Source organism: Phascolarctos cinereus, unplaced genomic scaffold, assembly GCF_003287225.1.
Source record: "Phascolarctos cinereus isolate Bilbo 61053 unplaced genomic scaffold, phaCin_HiC Scaffold_3;HRSCAF=262, whole genome shotgun sequence".
Classification (NCBI taxonomy): domain Eukaryota; kingdom Metazoa; phylum Chordata; class Mammalia; order Diprotodontia; family Phascolarctidae; genus Phascolarctos; species Phascolarctos cinereus.
In genome coordinates this window covers 23,406,457-23,424,028 of record NW_027555736.1, presented here as the reverse complement: position 1 = coordinate 23,424,028, position 17,572 = coordinate 23,406,457, and the positions used below count along the sequence as shown (strand labels likewise).

The following is a 17,572-nucleotide window of genomic DNA, read 5'->3' as shown; positions in this document are numbered from 1 at the left end:
TGGAAACAGCCATGATGTGCTGACATGAAACGAAGTGTAAATAGGAAGAACGATTGATATGTTCAGTGGAGGTGTTTGTCACTGTCTAGGAAGACGGCCTATAGAAAGGCCAAAGGGAGTCGATGGCACTGGGCTCTGCCCATGCTCCTCTTGGTAGGTGTTATTGTAGTTATTGCAAGCAATCTAACATGGAATTCAATGAGTGTTTATTAAGCACGGCTTACACACGAGACATGGGGTTAGGTGTTGGAGACACGGGACAAACACAGAACAATCCCCCCCTCAAGAAGCTTACATTCTACTGGTGGGAGAGAAGTAAATACAAAGTCCACATGTGCATGCATGTACACATACATATACATGTATATGCATGTACATATATGTACACATGTGCTATATGTGTGGTTTGTTTATTTTCCTAGAGATCTATATATTATATAGCTCTATATATTATGCATTATATAGCTCTATATATTATATAGATTTCTATATTATTTAGATCCATATAAGCCAATATGGCTCTATCTACACACATATACTAAATGTAATGTGAAGTAATAGAGAAGGTACTGCTAGTCCGTGTAATTAAATATGGCCTCATGGAAGGAGACTACTGAGCTGTGATTTGAAGGAAGCTAGGGATTACATGAGATTACAGGAGAGGCAGCTGGGTGGTTCAGCAGAGACAGCGCTGGGTCTAGAGTCAGGAAAATCGGAGTTCAAACATGGCCTCAGACACTCACTAGCTGTGTGACCCTGGGCAAGTCACTTAACTCTGTTTGCCTCAGTTTCTTCATCTGTTAAATGAGCTGGAGAAGGAAATGACAAACCACTTCAGTATCTTTGCTAAGAAAACTCCATGAACAATATGGTCCACAGGCTCACAAAGAGTCAGACACAACTGAATGACTGAACAACACGAGTCAGAGATTGTAAATAAAAGTGGGGGAACCATTAGTGGGTGACAGACTGGCAAGTACAGAAGATCAAGAGCGTGTCAGTTGGATACAACCAGGGTGTATGTAGGGGAATCGTATCAAATAAACCCAGAAACCAAAGTGAGACCCAATTGGGAAGGCTCTGAATACCGTGCTAAGGCTTTTATATTATATCCTAGAGACAGTAGGGAATCCTTTGTGAGTAAGAGAGGGACATGGGCAGATTTTTGCTTCAGGATAATAGTAATAATAATAGCTAGCATTTATATGGTGCTTCAAAGTCTGCAAAACACTTTACAGAAGTAATATCATTTTATCCTCCAAACCACCCTGGGAGGGATGTACTATAATTACCCCCATTTTACAGATGAGGAAACTGAAGTCGATGAGTTTAAGTAACTTGCAGGAGGTCATACAGCTAAGGAAGCAGTACCAGTTCATCAGCTCAGCAAGACGTATAGGAGGCAAGCAGACCAGCCGGGAGAGAGGGCAGCTATTCATGCACTGGGGGTAATGGCCTGAACTTTGGCTGTGACTGTATGAGTGGGGGGAAATTGATAGATGTGAGATATTGTGGAAGGAGCATCAATAAGACTTTTTACTTGTTTGGATAAGGGGGCAGAGGGAGACTGACAAGATAAGGATGATTCTACTCCGAGGTTGTGAATGTGAGTGGTTGGAAAATGGTGGTGCCATCAACAGAAATTGGGAAGCTGATAGGTAAGATAGGTTTTTGAGGAAATATACTGAGTTCCACATGGGACATGTTGAGTTTGAGATGCCCGTGGGACATCGATTGGTGGCGTTCAGCAGTCATTGGCAATGCAAGATGCAAGTTCAGAATAGAGCTCAGGGCTATCTAGATTTGAGAGTGATATGCATAGACTTAGTAATTGGATCATTGGGAGTTAATGAGATCCACAAAGGATATAGTGTAGGGAGAAGAGAAGAGGGCCCTTAACAATTAATGCTCTTCCGGGACACTCACAGCAAAGGGAAGCGACTAATCTGATGAGATGCCCACCACATTGGGGATTTCATGGAGTCGAAGAGGGTGGTAGAGGCATAAGCACAGGGAACATTTCAGTGTGAGGGAGCTCTGATGAGGCCCGAGAACACGGAGCTGACCTTATGAAAACTCACACGCATTTGAGAATGCTGCAACTATCACAATTCCCCTTCTTCAATTCTTTGTCTATTACTAAGGATTCACAAGTTTGTTATTGTTATTCAGTTGTTTCAGTCATGTCCGACTCTCTGTGACCCCATTCTCTTGGCAGAGATCCTGGAGTGGTTTGCCATTTCTTTCTCCCGCTCATTTTACAGATGAGGAAACTGAGGCAAACAGGGTTTTGTGATTTGTCCAGGGTCACACAGCTCATAAGTTTCTGAGGCTGGATGTGAACTCAGGAAGAGGAGTCTTCCTGACTCCAGGCCCAACACTCTATGCACTATGGCACCACCTACCTGCCCTTATATTGGCCTACCTGGTGTTATTCATGATGTTTTATCTCCTGATTCCATGAATTTGTCTTGGCAGTCCTCCATGCCTGGAAAGCTCTTTCTCCTCTCTTATGACATCTAACTTCAAAACTCAGTTCAAACCTTTTGCAAGTCACCTTTCCTGATCCCTTCTTTCTAAGATTACTTTACATTGATATTGTATATGTCTAATCTCTCTCTCTCTGTCTCTGTCTCTCTCTCTCTATCTCTCTGTCTCTCTCTCTGTCTCTGTCTCTCTCTTTCCTTCTTCCCTCCTCATTTATCTACGTAGTTATTTACAAGTTGCTTTCCCCAATAGAATGTGAAGGCAGGGTTTTGGCTTTTCTTTGTACGCCTTGTACTAAGCACTGTGCCTGGCATGTAAGTCCATAAGAAATGCCTGTAGACTGAAACCTGGACTTCATTTCTCACGATCCACCACTCCTGCTCCCACTAGTCCTTGTTATGAGTTTCTAGTTTTGACTCTTTTTCTACACCTCCCCCTGCCTCTCACTTCTAACCCTTGTACCTACCTTGATTTGTCTGCTTGACTCCTGAAATGGGTTGTTGTTCTCTGTTTCTGACCACAAGCTGTGTTGAGATTTTCTTGCTAGTTCTCTTTCTGCTCTCTAAGCAGGGAAAAATTCACTCAGTATCACAGACACTGTCCAGCTCTGATCCTCCCATGCCTACAGGCAGGGCTGGGTGGAATAGTATGCTATCCACAATTGTAAAACAAAGCGTATGGAAAACATATGTTGCCCTGACTATACCATGCAAATGGGTGGGCAGACAATCAAATTATTTCTATAGATTTATCAATTTGGTCTTGGATGGACCACAGATGGAATACGACCAATTCATCCATCTCCCTTCCTCCTCCAGCCTCATTCAAAACTGACGCAGTCACAGGGGGCAAACTAACTGTAAAAATGAGGCCACATTGGTTATTTCTTTACAAAGTATTAATGAGTTTCTCTATTACATGGGTAAAACCATTGGCCAGGTGATAATTTGCCACATGCCTGATAGCCCTTTAAAAAGGTGAAGTTCTGAGGTGGTCCAGGCTGGAGAGTATCTTTAGGAAGTCTGACTCCTATACATGTGGTATACATATATACCACAGGTCAGTGGAGCTGGGAAGAGATCATCACTCCTTGCTACTCCTCCAAATTAGCCTCGGCAATTTGAGGTTGAGCTGCTTGCCCAGTAAGAGGCAATCATCTGGCAGCTTGAGCATCAGTCAGTTTGGGTGGGTTTAGGCTGATGTCAGCAGCCAACCAAGAGAGCAAACTCTTCAGGCAGACAAAGCTACAAAGAGACAGTTGCTTAAGATTGGAAGCATCTTTCAGGAGCATGATCCCTGGCAGCAGAGAAGAGAGCTGACTCTAGATTCAAGAGAGAGAGAGAGAGAGCTAGTCCTGGTAATTGATGACTGAGTTGGAGAGAAGACTCCACAAAGAGAGAGAGGTTATAAAGGTCTTCCAGGATGGCAGGTGGCCGGACAAATTGTGGTATACAAATGGGATGGGATGATACTACACGGTGTAAGAAACAAGGAAGAAAAGGATTTTAAAGACACTGGAAATGATGAATTAGGTAATTTTGAGGAGATATGGAAAGATTTGTCAGAAGAGATGAAGAGTGAAGCAAGCAGACCCAAGGGAAATCATTCAGACCACAACAGCAACAACACAGTAAAGACAAATAGTTTTTAGAGCTGTAAGAACTACGATGAGTGCAATGAGCATCCATTATTACAGAGGACCAACGAAAAAGCATGTTATCTACCTCCTGAGAGGAAAGTGGTGGATTCGGGGAGGGAAGGGCACAGAATGAGGCATTTTAAAAATGTGACCAATGAGAGGATTTATCTCATTTACTGTGCAAACTTTTACAAAGGAAATTGTTTTCATTTTTTTCTGCCATGGGGTAGGGAGTATATAAAGGGAAGAAAAATAGATTTCTGTTAATTAATAATAAATAAAACTTTAATTAAAAAGAACTGTTTTGGTCACATGTATTCCCAACCTATGTGCCTCACTACCATTATATTGTTTCTGCCTACTCTTCCTACAGAAATCACATATATTTATGGGAGGGCAAGCCCCAGGTTTTTTGGGAGGATGCTTTGTAGCTACTGTTCTTAATATGCTATCTCAGCAAATGCCTTTGATCTGAGCTAATTGTGTCTATTGGCTGACTGGTAAGGCAAGGATTATTGATGGGAGCTTGTGAGCTGTACTTTTAGAAGGAAAGACCCATAGGCTACCCTAGAACTGGAGTAGTGATTATCCTCTAGGGATCTAACCCGACAAGACTGAGGAAGTAGCCCAGAGGGACCCCTACAGATATCTATCTGTCTATCTATCTATCTATCTATCTATCTATCTATCTATCTATCTATCTATCTATCTGTCTGTCTGTCTGTCTATCTATTTATCAGTATAGATATAGATATATATACAGCAGGGCAGCTAGGTGGCGAAATGGTTAGAGCACTGGGCCTGGAGTCAGGAAAATTTTTCTTCATGAGTTCAAATCTGGCCTCAGACACTTACTAGCTGGGTGACCCTGGGTAAGCCATTTAACCCTGTTTGCCTTAGTTCCTCATATGTAAAATGAGCTGGAGAAGGAAACAGGAACTCACTCCAGTATCTTTGCCAAGAAAACCCAAATGGGGTCATGGGGAGTCAGACACAACTGAAATGATTGACCAACAACAAGGAAAGACCTATTGTCCATCTCTATCACTTGTCATGTCTGTCTGCCTGTTTATACACCAGGATTAAGAGCTACAGATAATAAGCTAGGCCCAAAATTGAATAGCAGGCTATGAAGTTGTGTGGAAAATTGAGCTGCTTTCTATGTTTCTGAAATTCCCATGCTACCAAAGCCCACTCTTTGAGCATCAAGATTCTCCCAGGGATTTCACATGGGAGTCAAACATGGAGTACCTCAGACTTAGAAGAATGAAAGCAATCAATGGAAAGACACATGGGGACCCAAGGTGGCTACAGCATGCTATTGATCGTGAGTTACCAGTGAATAGTGTACGAGATGTTTTACAGATATGTGATCGACTTTAAAAGAGTGGCTGGACTCAAGATGGCGGATGGATGGGTACAGGGGAGATGGCCTGAAGGAGTTGTGCTGTGCTCCATCCTCCCAGGGTACAGACATCTTAGGATATACCACCCCTCCCACCATTTTCCAGGTGATAGTCTGGGGCATTAAGCATCTTGGTGGGACCAACACATCCCTACCTCAGTGGAAAACTTGGACAAGTCCCTCCCCCACACCCAGCTATCAGCAGCAAGAGTCAGCACTGAGGGTCAAAGATGGTGATATTCTGCCAGTGCCCAAGGTGAAGTTTGGGCTAGGGAAGAAAAGTTCAGGAGCCTAGACCCCATGGATGTGTGAGCCAGGGAGACTGACCTTTGGAAGGTCCAAGGACCCAGAGAGAACTTTACAGTTAGAAGCTGACTTCCTTTGGGGCAGGACCATGGTTGTTTGCCTTCCCTTGTAGCCCCAGTGCTTAGCACAGTAGCTGGCACACAGTAGGTGCTTAACAAATGCTTGTTATTATTGTCGATGATGATGATGCCTGCATAGAGGCAAGGGAGGAGCAACACGGAGGGCCTGCTCGCATTCTTCAGTGGTGGTTGGAGGAGGTTCAAGGAGAGGCCAGAGATCTGCTGGAGGAGCCAGAGGAAGAGTCAGGCAGCCTGGGGAGAAGCAGCTGCTCCGCAGGCAGAGAGACACCAGTTAGAAACTATGGGGTGAGGTGGGCCAGGGAAAGAGCGCGCAACCGCAGGGTAGAGGCGCTGGGTTCAAATCTTACCTTTGCCCCTACCAATCTGTGTCACCTTGGGGACGTCTCCTTGGTTTCCTCATCTGTACAAGGAAAGGCTCAGACCAGGTGACCTCTGAGGTTTCTTCCTGCCTCAATCCTATGACCTCATGGGAGGAGGCACAGCCAGAAAGAAGAGAATGGCTACAAGGCTGGAGGGGACAGGCTCAAGGGAAGCAGGAGAAAGAGCAAAGAAGTCCAAAGGGAGCGAGACAAAGAGCTGGCGGACACACAGCACTCCCAACACTGGGCCATAAAGGCCCCTCAGATGGGAAGTTTGAGTCAATGCCCCCATATCACAGATGGGGAAACTGAGGTGGAGAGAGGTGGGTGACCTGTCTAATGAGATAATAAATGCCAAGTGGTTTGCTATATAAATGGGAGCTGTAGTTGCCCCAGGAGAGACATGATTTTGAAGTCAGGAAAGAGTTGGCATTGTATTACATTAAACATATGAACTAGACAAATGCCAGCTGGTCATATTAATTAGAAGGATTAGAATGGAAGGCCCATCTGAACGAGAGAAAAGCCTGATGTACGTGTCTCTGTACACATCACACATTTATGTAGTATTCTATATGCATCTATTTGTACAGAGCACCTATGTATGCTCCCCATATAAGGCTTGACTCTCTTATCTATAAAATAGAGTTTTATTACTTTCAAGGACACAGAGTAACTGGAACTAATTACTAGCAAAAGGGTTACTAAATAGAGGCTCTCCTCAGTCTGCTTTAATGAATTAGAAAATTAATTTGCCATCAACAATGTCCACTTGAATAAAAACCAGTGGGTGAGGAGAGCAATCCTGGTTTACAACAATCTCTCTGTAATCTTGGCTATGCTATTAATTTACTCAGTAGTCTCTTTCCCTGTGGGTAGAAAAGTAAACACTTGATGTTACCCAAATTCTCAACAACTAATTCCAAATTACTGTATTTTTAGTTATTAGTAAGAAAATTAAAACTAATCACAATGATGATTCTCCTTCTCTCTCCAAAAACATAAGTGTAAAAAACATAAAATGTCTAAAAAGTCAGAGCAGTTCTAAGATTAAAACTCCACTGAGACTTTGGGATAGCATGTATACATGATGAAATTGCATACGTACACAGGTACATACATGTGTGTTTGTATGTACATGTACATGTGTGTGCACATGTATCTGTACACATGTGTATATGTATGTGCATGTGTGTGTGTATAGAATGTGTGTGTAAATTTTTTGGGAAAAGGGACCAGATATTTGATTTCAGTGGCATAGGGTGAAGTGGCCCTTACACCAGGGCGGACCTGCATTCTCTTTACGATGAATAGTCTTGGAGAGCTGTCTGGGGTCTTCAGAGGTTAAGTGACTCACCCAGGGTCCTCAGAGACAGGATTTGAACCTAGACCTTCTTGACTCTGAGAGCAGCTTTCTAGCTGCTATACCAGGCTGTCTCATTTGTTATATTAAGTGGTACAACTTCTATAATTGTTTTTTTTTACTTTTTTATTTTTTTAGGTCTCTCTGGATTCTCTCATCCTCACTCATAGCAGGCTACCCTTGACAAAGCTCTCTTCCTGCCCTCTTCTGGAACTTGTAGAAACATTCATGTTTCATGACTCTCCATTGGGACCTAGACTGCCCTAATCTCCCAGCCCTGGGAGCGATTGGTCCCACTTAAGTGAAGGGCCATCCCTTCTTTTGAAAGCTGGCATTGAATTTGCCCTGTGCCATCCCTTCTCCAGCATGCTTTGTGGGTGCTGGCTAACTGCCCTGGTGTGGCACTGTTGCCCAGCAGCCCTTGCTGTCCGTGCCTTCACCTCCTCCCCTTAAAACTTCACTTATAGTTGTTAACATGAACTGTAACAAAGGGCTGTAGCTTTCATCATTCACCAGTCTGGCTGATTCTTTTGGGAAACTTTCTGTAAATCTCCAAATGACTGAAAGCAGCCTGGAAGAAGGAATTACAAAGTTAAAATATTTGGACATTGGAATACATCCAAATTAAAAAAAAATACTGGCTTCAGATCTTTAAGTAATATAAACTCACAATGTAATGTGAAGTTTCAATGCTTTGCTACTTAGGATAAAATTTGATAGTCATAAATACAAAGTCAAACACTTATGCTTGGATGTGTCTTGTGATGATAAGAGCTAGTATTTATATGATGTTTTACAAATGCTATCTCATTTGATTCTCATGATAACCCTGAGAGGGAGGTGCTATTATTCTCCATATTTTACAGATGAGGAAACTGAGGTTGGGAGAGGTAAAATAACTTACCCAGGGTCACACAGCTAATCTACTCCTTTAACTCAAAAAGTGCACTGCTTAGCCTATACCCCAAAAAAGTCAAAGACAGAAACACATAAATTAAGTAGGACATTTTGTGACAGCAAAGATCTGGGACAAAGTAGATGCCCATCCATTGGGAAATGGCTAAAGAGGTTGGGATTCATTAATGTAACAGCATAGCACAGAGCTATAAGAAATGAGAAACATGCTGAACACATGAACTGATGCAAAGCAAAGTAAGCCGAACCCAGGGAAAACATATACAGTGACAGCAACAATGTAAATTGAAAGAATAACAAAGAAAAATTAAATCGCTAGTAAATGTAATGACCAAGCTTTGTTAGGAGGAAGAGATATGAGAATGTAACCTCCCTTCTCCACAGAGATGGGTGACTCTGGGTAAAACACTGTGTATGCTGTTTAAATCTCTTGCTTATTTTTTTGCTAAACTACTTTTTTCTCTTTTGATTTTACTCAGTTATAAAAGATGATTCTTTGGGTGGGAGAGGGGAGAGATACACTAGGAAATGAATGTGATCTATGGGCAAAATATATCAATACAAATTAAATAAAGAAAATACTTTAATGCTTTCTATCTAAAACTTTCTTGTTTTTTTAAACTATTATTCATTCTTTGGCTTTTTGTCGGATTTTCCAATCTGATGCTAATCCTCAGGTGCTAATGGTTTTTAACACGGCCCATCTCCAGTTTAGCCTGACATCCGTGACCCTGGATTCCTGGTCCTTTGCAGACTAGCTCAGTTGGGCAGACAGCTCCAGGTTCTGGTGATGGCCGGGGTGGTGGGAAAGCTGGAGCAGTAGGAGGGAACATGAGATAGAGAATATTCCACTCCATGAATCCTGAATCCATAGAAGAAGGAAGGCTTCCTGTACATTGAACCCAAAATTCAGAGTCACATCCTGGGATCAGAGGGTTGCTTGTTTGCTTTTTTTCCCTTTCTGTTTATGGTAATCCTGTTTATATAACCTTTTTCTCTACTCCTTGAAAACTATGGGTGGAGAAGGCTTAAGGATTGAAAGAGAAAAAAGAAAAACAAGAAAAAACCCCATCTCATTTTGAAATAGTAACCAAAAAGGAAATATTCTTTTCCATTTTTAAAAATTTCTGATGTCATTTTAGCTTTATACATAAAAAATTTCATTTGACATCTAGCTTAATTTACATCTAAATCATCAGGTATGTCAAAGAGAAAGCCATTTAAAAAGCCCTGCAGCTTTTCAATCCTGGAAAGCAGGAGGCCTGTGCAGTCGTGCTGGCTGGTGGTAGCTCGGGGGCTGCCCAGTGTGGATCCAGGCTCTCCTCTGACTCCATCGCTGAGCATTTCAGTAGGACCAGAGATTGAGGAAGGGACATCAGAGGGTCATCTGGCCCATCTTCCTCCATTTTATTTTTGTTTGTTTTATTTTATTTTCCTCCTGGAGAAAATGAACAAAAAACTAGGCAAAAAAGTCTAGACAGCCAGGAATGGGAGAGGCTGATATGCCTTCCCAGGAGGCCTATATGTTTCTATTAATTTATTACTTAAAGGCTCAGCTCAATCAAAACCAGTGAAGTCAAGAAAGTCCCACAGGTAGTAAGTAGCAGCAACAGGATTTGAACCCAGTGCCTCTGACTCCAGAACCACTCCTCTAGTTTTTGTTATCATGTCAAGATACAAAGGAAATGTGTACGACACATTTCCTGTCCTTCCTCAAGGATTTACGGAGCAGGAGGCTTGTGAGACATGTGCCCAGTGGAAATGAAAGGTGGCAAAGGATGCTCTCAATATGACTCCAGTGCCTTACGGATGAGCCAATGGTGATGCTGTAGGAATCCTGAGGGAGGAAAGCTTGCCTCCACCTGTTTGTTATTATCAGGGAAGACTTCCTGGTGGAGGTGACCTTTGAGTTGGGACTTGTAGGATAGTTGGGAATATATACACCTATATGGATGTGTATATATATATATGTGTGTGTGTGTTTATGTGTATATAGGTATATACATATATACACTCATATGCATATATATACAAGTATGAGTATATATTTGCACAAATACATATATACACCCATACACGTGTGTAAGTATATGTTATATACATATGCATATATATGTATGTAGATATATGCACACACATATGAGAGGCTAGGTGATACTGTGGATAGAGTGCTGGGCTTAGGAAGCCTGACTAAGCAAGTCACTTAACCTCTGTCTACCTCAGTTTCTTCAACTGTAAAATGGGGATAATAACAGCTTCCATATCACAGAGTTGTCGGGAGGAGCAAATGAGGTCATGCTTGTAAAGTGCTTACCACAGTGCCTGTCACATAGTAGGTGTTACGTATCTGTGTATCCCCTTTACTATATGCCCATATATGTATATATACATGTATACGCACATAAACATATATAAACGGATCGGTATGTACGCACATATATGTGTATTTAATGACAAGGTTTTCATGAGATAAATATAACATGCCTTGGCTGAACAACGTAAGCTCCTTTAGGACAACAATGACTTTTGACTTTATATCTAGTGTAGCCAGTGGATAGAGCGTAGGCCTGCCTGGATCAAGAAGACTCATCTTCCTGAGTTCAAATCCTGCCTCAGACACTTACTAGCTGTGTGACCTTGAGCAGGTCACTTCACCCTGCTGGCCTCGGCTTCCTCATGTGTAAAATGAGCTGGAGAAGGAAATGGCAAACCTCTCCAGGATCTCTGCCAAGAGAAGTCCAAATGGGATCACAGAGAGTCAGATACACCTGAACTGAACTGAACAATAACAGTGCCCAGTACTTAACATAATGTCTGACCCGTAGTAAGTGCTTAATTAAATGTCTACTGATTGTTTTTTTTTTCTATAGATTTGGTTGTACCTCTTGTCATTTCTGAGTCACTTGTGTAAGTGGAGATAAATAAACATCCTGTTTTATAGGAGAGGAGAGTTAAGAAACACAGAAGGGAAGATGGACCTCTGCCTTATGGGCCTGGTTTTGGATGGGCCCAGAGTCCTGTGAAGTGTGTGAAAGCTTCTCTCCTCCAGAAGGAATTCTGATTCCCATAAGTAAGAGGGGGAGGACCAAATGAGGACTTTCTTGACTTCACTGGTTTTGATTGAGCTGAGCCTTTAAGTAATAAATTAATAGAAACATATAGGCCTCCTGGGAAGGCATATCAGCCTCTCCCATTCCTGGCTGTCTAGACTTTTTGCCTAGTTCTTTGTTCATTTTCTCCAGGAGGAAAATAAAACAAAACAAACAAAAATAAAGCAAAAAACCCCCTAGAAGACGGAACAAAGCCAACCAACCAAATGAATGAATGAATGAACAAATAAACAAACAAATGGAGGAAGGAATACATGCACACATGAGTAAATAGGATCTTTCAATGCGACCTCCACAGGAGGGCACTGTCGTGCGCCTCTGTTCTAGGCTGTAACTGGAGCAAGGTTCAGCTGGATGTTTGGAACTGTTGGTACCTTTCCCTAGATTAGAAAATCACATCGCCTCGACTAAGAGGGGCAGATTTGGGACAGGGCTATTACCTTTGGGAAAGAGTTAGTAGAGAAACTTCAGTCTCTCTCGCTAGGGGCCCAACAGAGGGGCCATGAACTGTCATTCCTTAACCAGTAAACCTGGTTGAATGTTGGGTTTGAATATCACAAAATATCCAAAGAGGGAAACTTACATAATAGTTTAGAATAAAAATGAAGCTCCCTGGAACTCTTTAGGGAGAATAGACCAGGGGGGAAAAGGATGGTGCCCAGATTCTCAGAAATACATTTCTTCTGTAGAGGAAAACACAACTCTAGTGTAGTAAATACATGCAAAGAATCAAAGTTTATCCTCACAAGGGCATTTCCCAGACTGGCTAATGAGACTGAGGAGAAGACTGTTCAGATTCACTCCTCTGGGAGTAAGAAAGACAGAGATTGGGGCAAAATGAAGATGTAAGTTAGGCCCCATCTCCTGACATTAAGTTACATTGAAGTAGCTTGGAATATTCCCAAGGACCAAGATAGTCACCATTTTACATGGAGGATCGATCTTACAATCATTTAAATGAATTCATTTAAGTGGGTGGACATATAGAATTTGTTTATTCATTCGTTGTATAATTCTGAATTGTATGCATTATTAATCAGTGATAGCACATGTCAAATATAAATATTTCAGAATGCTCTAAATATTCTATCTATACTTGTCTATTTCTACAGCAGCCATATCTAAATCTGTCCAGACTTAACACATACTACTCCCTTTCATGCATTGTGCAGTCCAAACAAACAGGTTTACTTGCCCTCATATACAAAAGTCCATCTCCCATCTCTGCCTTTGTATGCGCTGTCCCTATGCCCGGAATGTTCTCTGTCTTAACCTCTACCTCTTGGAAAACCTACCCTTCCTCAGGGCTCAACTCAGGTACCACCTGCTACAAAAAGCCTTTCCAGATTCCTCATTTGCTAGTGTCCCTATGGATATATTCATGCACATGTACTTAAAAACATACATGACTCTCTCTTTCTCTCTGTCTTTCTCTATGTGTCTGTTTCTCTCTCTCTCTCTCTCTCTCTCTCTCTCTCTCTCCTTCCTTCCATTTCTTACATATACTTATCTGAGAACATCTTGTATTGGGTAAGCTCCCTGAGGGCAGGAATAGTTTCACTTTTCTGTTTTATCCCCAGTGCCTAATCTGGTGCATCAGTTGTTTTTCAGTTGTGTCCGACTTTCTATGACCCCATTTGGGATTTTTTTTGGCAAGGACACTGCAGTGGTTTGTCCTTTCCTTCTCCAGTTCATTTTCATATGAGGAAATGGAGGCAAACAGGGTGAAGTGACTTGCCCAGGGTCACACAGCGAGGAAGTGTCTGAGGTCACATTTGAACTCAGGAAGAGGAGTCTTCTTGACTGTATACAGGCCTGGTGCTGTACCCACTGTACCACCTAGCTGCCCATAGTCTGGTGCTTAATAAATGCTTCTTGATGATTCAGGGATGGCTACTCAACATTGAAATACTGAAGATGGATATTTTACCAGTTTCCCTTAATGCTCATTGACTTTTGACCTCAAAGTCACCAACCCACTTGTGACCTTTTGGTCATACTTTGCTAACCTGGATCAGTCAACAACTCTGGGACTGGTAAATCATCGAATGGGTGTGATCTTTCCTTTCTGGAGAGGTATTTGGAGCAATATCAATACCTCTGGATTGGGAGCTAGAGGACAGGGGTCAAGCTTCAGCTCTGCTAATGAGCAGTGTCCTTTCTTCTCTGTAGCCCTTGGTTTCTTCATCTATGAAGTGAGATGGTTCAACTCAATGGCCTCTATGGTTCTTGCCAGTTCTAAATCTACTGATCGCATTGCAAGTGATGTATGACTATGGTGTCTGGCAGGCACCATGCATACATAGATAGATAGCTCTCCAGTCTCCCTGACCTACCCCTCTCCCTAGCTGGGCTCTTACACCTTCGCTTGCCTATCTCCAAGAGGGCTGTCAAGCTCAAATTATATCTCTATCCCCTCACACATTGGTAGTCTAGGGGTAAGGGCATGGGTGAAAAGGAAAGTGGCTTCCATGGTGATTCTCAGAGAGGAGGGCAGCCTTTGGCTTCCATTCAGTCACCAGCTCAGGAAGCTCAAGGCTTTAGGGCTCAGATCCAGGTTGGTGGACTCTCTCAGGGCGATGCATCTTCTTGCTGCCTCCTAATTTTGCTCAATCCTGATGATAAAACCTGAGTTAGACTAAGCAATGATTTAGGGTGATCCACTATTAGTGAGACAAGTACTTAATTGTAGCTGGGTGTCTATCAATCATTAAATCTTACTCTGACTGCATATCCTGTACAAATACATCATTTATGTTAATATTAATGAATGTTTATGCCTACTTGTCTTGTTGCACGGCCATACCAAAAACAAAAAATAAAAGGGGTGGGGTGGGCTCAGTGGCCTTGAAGGCTCAAATACCTTTTGCCTGGAGGTGTGGTTTTGTGGAAGGAGCGTTGGATTTCCAATCAAAGGATTTGAGTTCCAGTCCTGATTCTTCCCTTTATTGACCTTGGGCAAATCACTGAAATTCTCTTGGCTTCCTTGTCCTCTCTCTTTGTACGTGAGCACTTGATGAGGGTCTGATTGGTTGTTTGAGGGGGTGGGCCTAGATGACTTCCACGGGAGTTCTTTCCAGCTCTCAGTTTGGGATGGTGGATGTCGCACCAAACGCTGAGTCAGGAAGACCTGTGCTCATACCCAGCCTCAGATACTACCTGGCTCTGGGCTTCTGGGGAAGTCACTTAGCCCCGCTGGGACCTCAGTTCATTTATTTGTAAAATCTTAAGGTCCCTTCTAGCCATAAAAATACAATTCTATGAACAGGTAACTACAACTTTTTAAAAATTCTAGCATTGATAACATCTAACTCTTGAAATGTATTTTTTCACCCTGTCCAGATGCTATTTAATTCTTAAGGGACAGCTAGGTGGTACAGTGGATAGAGTGCTGGGACTGGAGTTAGGAAGACCTGAATTCAAATCCAGTCTTAGACACTTACTAGCTGGGCAAGTCCCTTCACATCTGTTCACCTCAGTTTCCTTATCTGTAAACTGGGGTAATAACAGCACCCTCCACCTAGAACTGTTGTGAAGATCAAATGAGATAATATTTGTAAAGCACTTAGCACCATGCCTGGCACATAGGAAGTACTATATAAATGTTAGCTATTATTAATTATAATTATAATAATTATTATTATTAGTGGTCTTGAGGGTTCAGCCTCCAAAGATCCTAGCCTCATGGCCTCATGGTATTCAAACCCTGATTCCAGTGACCTACCATTTTCAAAGCTCTGAAGTTAATGTTTAAAACTCTTTTTGTAACAGATGCTGATGCAAATTATGCTTACAGGGATTGATAAAACACTTTTCCTTCTTTCTACTAACATTCCCTAATTATACTGTGATTTAAGTAGTTTATATATAGAGAAATGAATGTGGAAGAAAAGTAGCTGTACATTAACATTCAGAGGAAGTGCTTTAACCATCTAATTTTTGCAGCCCAAATAGATATTTTTAAATATTACCTGTCAGATATTCCAAATGATTTGGGTTTATTTTGTATGGAGTCATGGTGGTGATAAGCAAGCTTAGAGACTGTCCCTGATCAACACAGACGAACATTATAGGAAATAGAGACCAGAAATGGAATGCCAATTTAAAGGAAAAAACCATGTCTACCTTCTGTCCTCTCCAAATTATGCTCAATCCATGTGAAAATCATTTTTATAGAGCTGCTATTTGGAGCGAGCCATGGATGAAAACAGACTTTGCTAGCTATTTTCTTTCCCTAGAGAGAAATGCTGTGAATTGGGGTTTGGTTGTACTTTCTTTGAACTCTGGGGCTCTTAGAGATGCATTTCAATTAACTTAAAACAATTTTTAATTTATTTCCTCAGTATATGGTGGGAAAACAGTGGAAATATCTACTATTGGACAAATTATCTTTCTGAGAAATATGTGATGGCAATCTACAAGCCCTAGTAGGCTGGCTGTTTGATTCAATTCAACAATTTAACAAATCTTTCCTAAGCATCTGGGCTATCTGTAACCAGAGTCATTTGAAAATTTCAGGTCTTTGTAAACTCAAAGGAACAGAGCTTTCTCCCTCTCCCCTTTTCCTTTCGTATCTGTTGCCTTTTTTTCTCCCTCAGGAATTTTACGCCTGTAATTTGATAGTCTATGTGTGGGTGCAAATAGCTTTGTTTTTCCAAGGGACCCAGAGGTTCAATCAAGATTCATTAATGTAATAATTATAATTCTACAGGAGAGGTAGCATGGTATGGCATACATATTTTCCCTCTGAAATTATCTAATATTTGCTTTGTGAAAATTTTGTGCATATACTTAGATGTTCGCGTTGTTTCTTCCAATAAAATGTAAGCTCTTCGAGGACAGGCAGCATTTAACTTTTTCCGTTCACATTTCCAATGCCGAGCATGGTCCTTGGCACATGGTAGGCATTTGGTTATTGATAGAGAGCTAGCTTTGGAGACAGGAAGACCTGGGTTCAAGTGTGACACATTTTGTGTGTGACCCTGGGTAAATCACTTAATCTCTCAAATATTTTAAATTACAGATGAATTGCTGATTGGTATTGGTGGAGGGCATTTCCACACCATGAGCTCTTTATGTCAATGGGATCACAAGTCTGTATCCCTACACACACACATTATAAAAATTCACCTACAGTACGACCACCATAACTTTTATGATTAATCTTGTGATTTGGGGTAGCAGAAACATACCGACAATATTGAGTACCTTGTTTGAGATGGCAGCCAGTCAGCTTCTGAGACTTATTGTGACTACAGCATTCAGAAGCAAATTAAATATGTGAACCTTTTTTTTTTGGGCCCTACCTCCACAAAGGTCATTTTTATGACCCAATCGACCTTTTGCAAACTTCACAAAGTAGCTGGAAAGCAGAAACATATGAACAAAGTAATTACTGTGAGGTTTTTTTTCTTTCTATTTGTCAGTTTTGTTTGACTGTTTATAATGAATTGGAAATCAATTTTTGAGCTCCTCGAAGATCAGGAGGGGAGAGGCAGAAATTAACATGCTTTGTGAAGAATGGAATCTCATCAGCCTAATCTAATTTATTTTTGTGACAGGTGACAAGACTGGAAGAGATGGCGAAACAATAGACGTACTGTATCTTGACTTCAGAAAGACTTTTGATTTCAAATCATATTACATGTGCAACGCAAAACTGGAAAAGTATTTTCATTCAAATATTGTGTTTTTGATTTCTTCCCACTTTCCCTTCCCTCACTCCCATCTCACAGGAAACTGACCACTTCTTCGACTAAAATGTGAAGACAGATTCTCTCTCCTAGTTCTGATTCGGTAGCCAAGGGAGAAACTCAGACCTTTGCTGAAGGTACAAAATATTTGTTTCCTTATGAATATTTTAGTTTATTTCCCCTTTAATGAAATGAGAATAATTTTTAAGCCAAGC

The 17,572-nt window shown here is 41.5% G+C and overlaps 1 protein-coding gene and 1 long non-coding RNA gene across 4 annotated transcripts in view; one reads left to right on the top strand and one right to left on the bottom strand.

Moving 5' to 3' along the window:
• Positions 1 to 17,572, bottom strand: part of CABCOCO1 (ciliary associated calcium binding coiled-coil 1) — a 167,462-nt gene that overhangs the window by 48,950 nt on the left and 100,940 nt on the right. The window lies entirely within an intron of this gene.
• The window catches only part of LOC110216423 (uncharacterized), a 53,098-nt gene that overhangs the window by 24,628 nt on the left and 10,898 nt on the right, over positions 1 to 17,572 (top strand). The window contains exon 4 of one of the 2 annotated variants that reach the window (XR_002326753.2): positions 17,400 to 17,494. This is a non-coding gene — a long non-coding RNA (uncharacterized LOC110216423). Of the gene's footprint in view, positions 1 to 7,777; positions 9,096 to 17,399; positions 17,495 to 17,572 lie in introns of those variants that run through there. The other variant, XR_002326755.2, reaches the window with a different exon arrangement.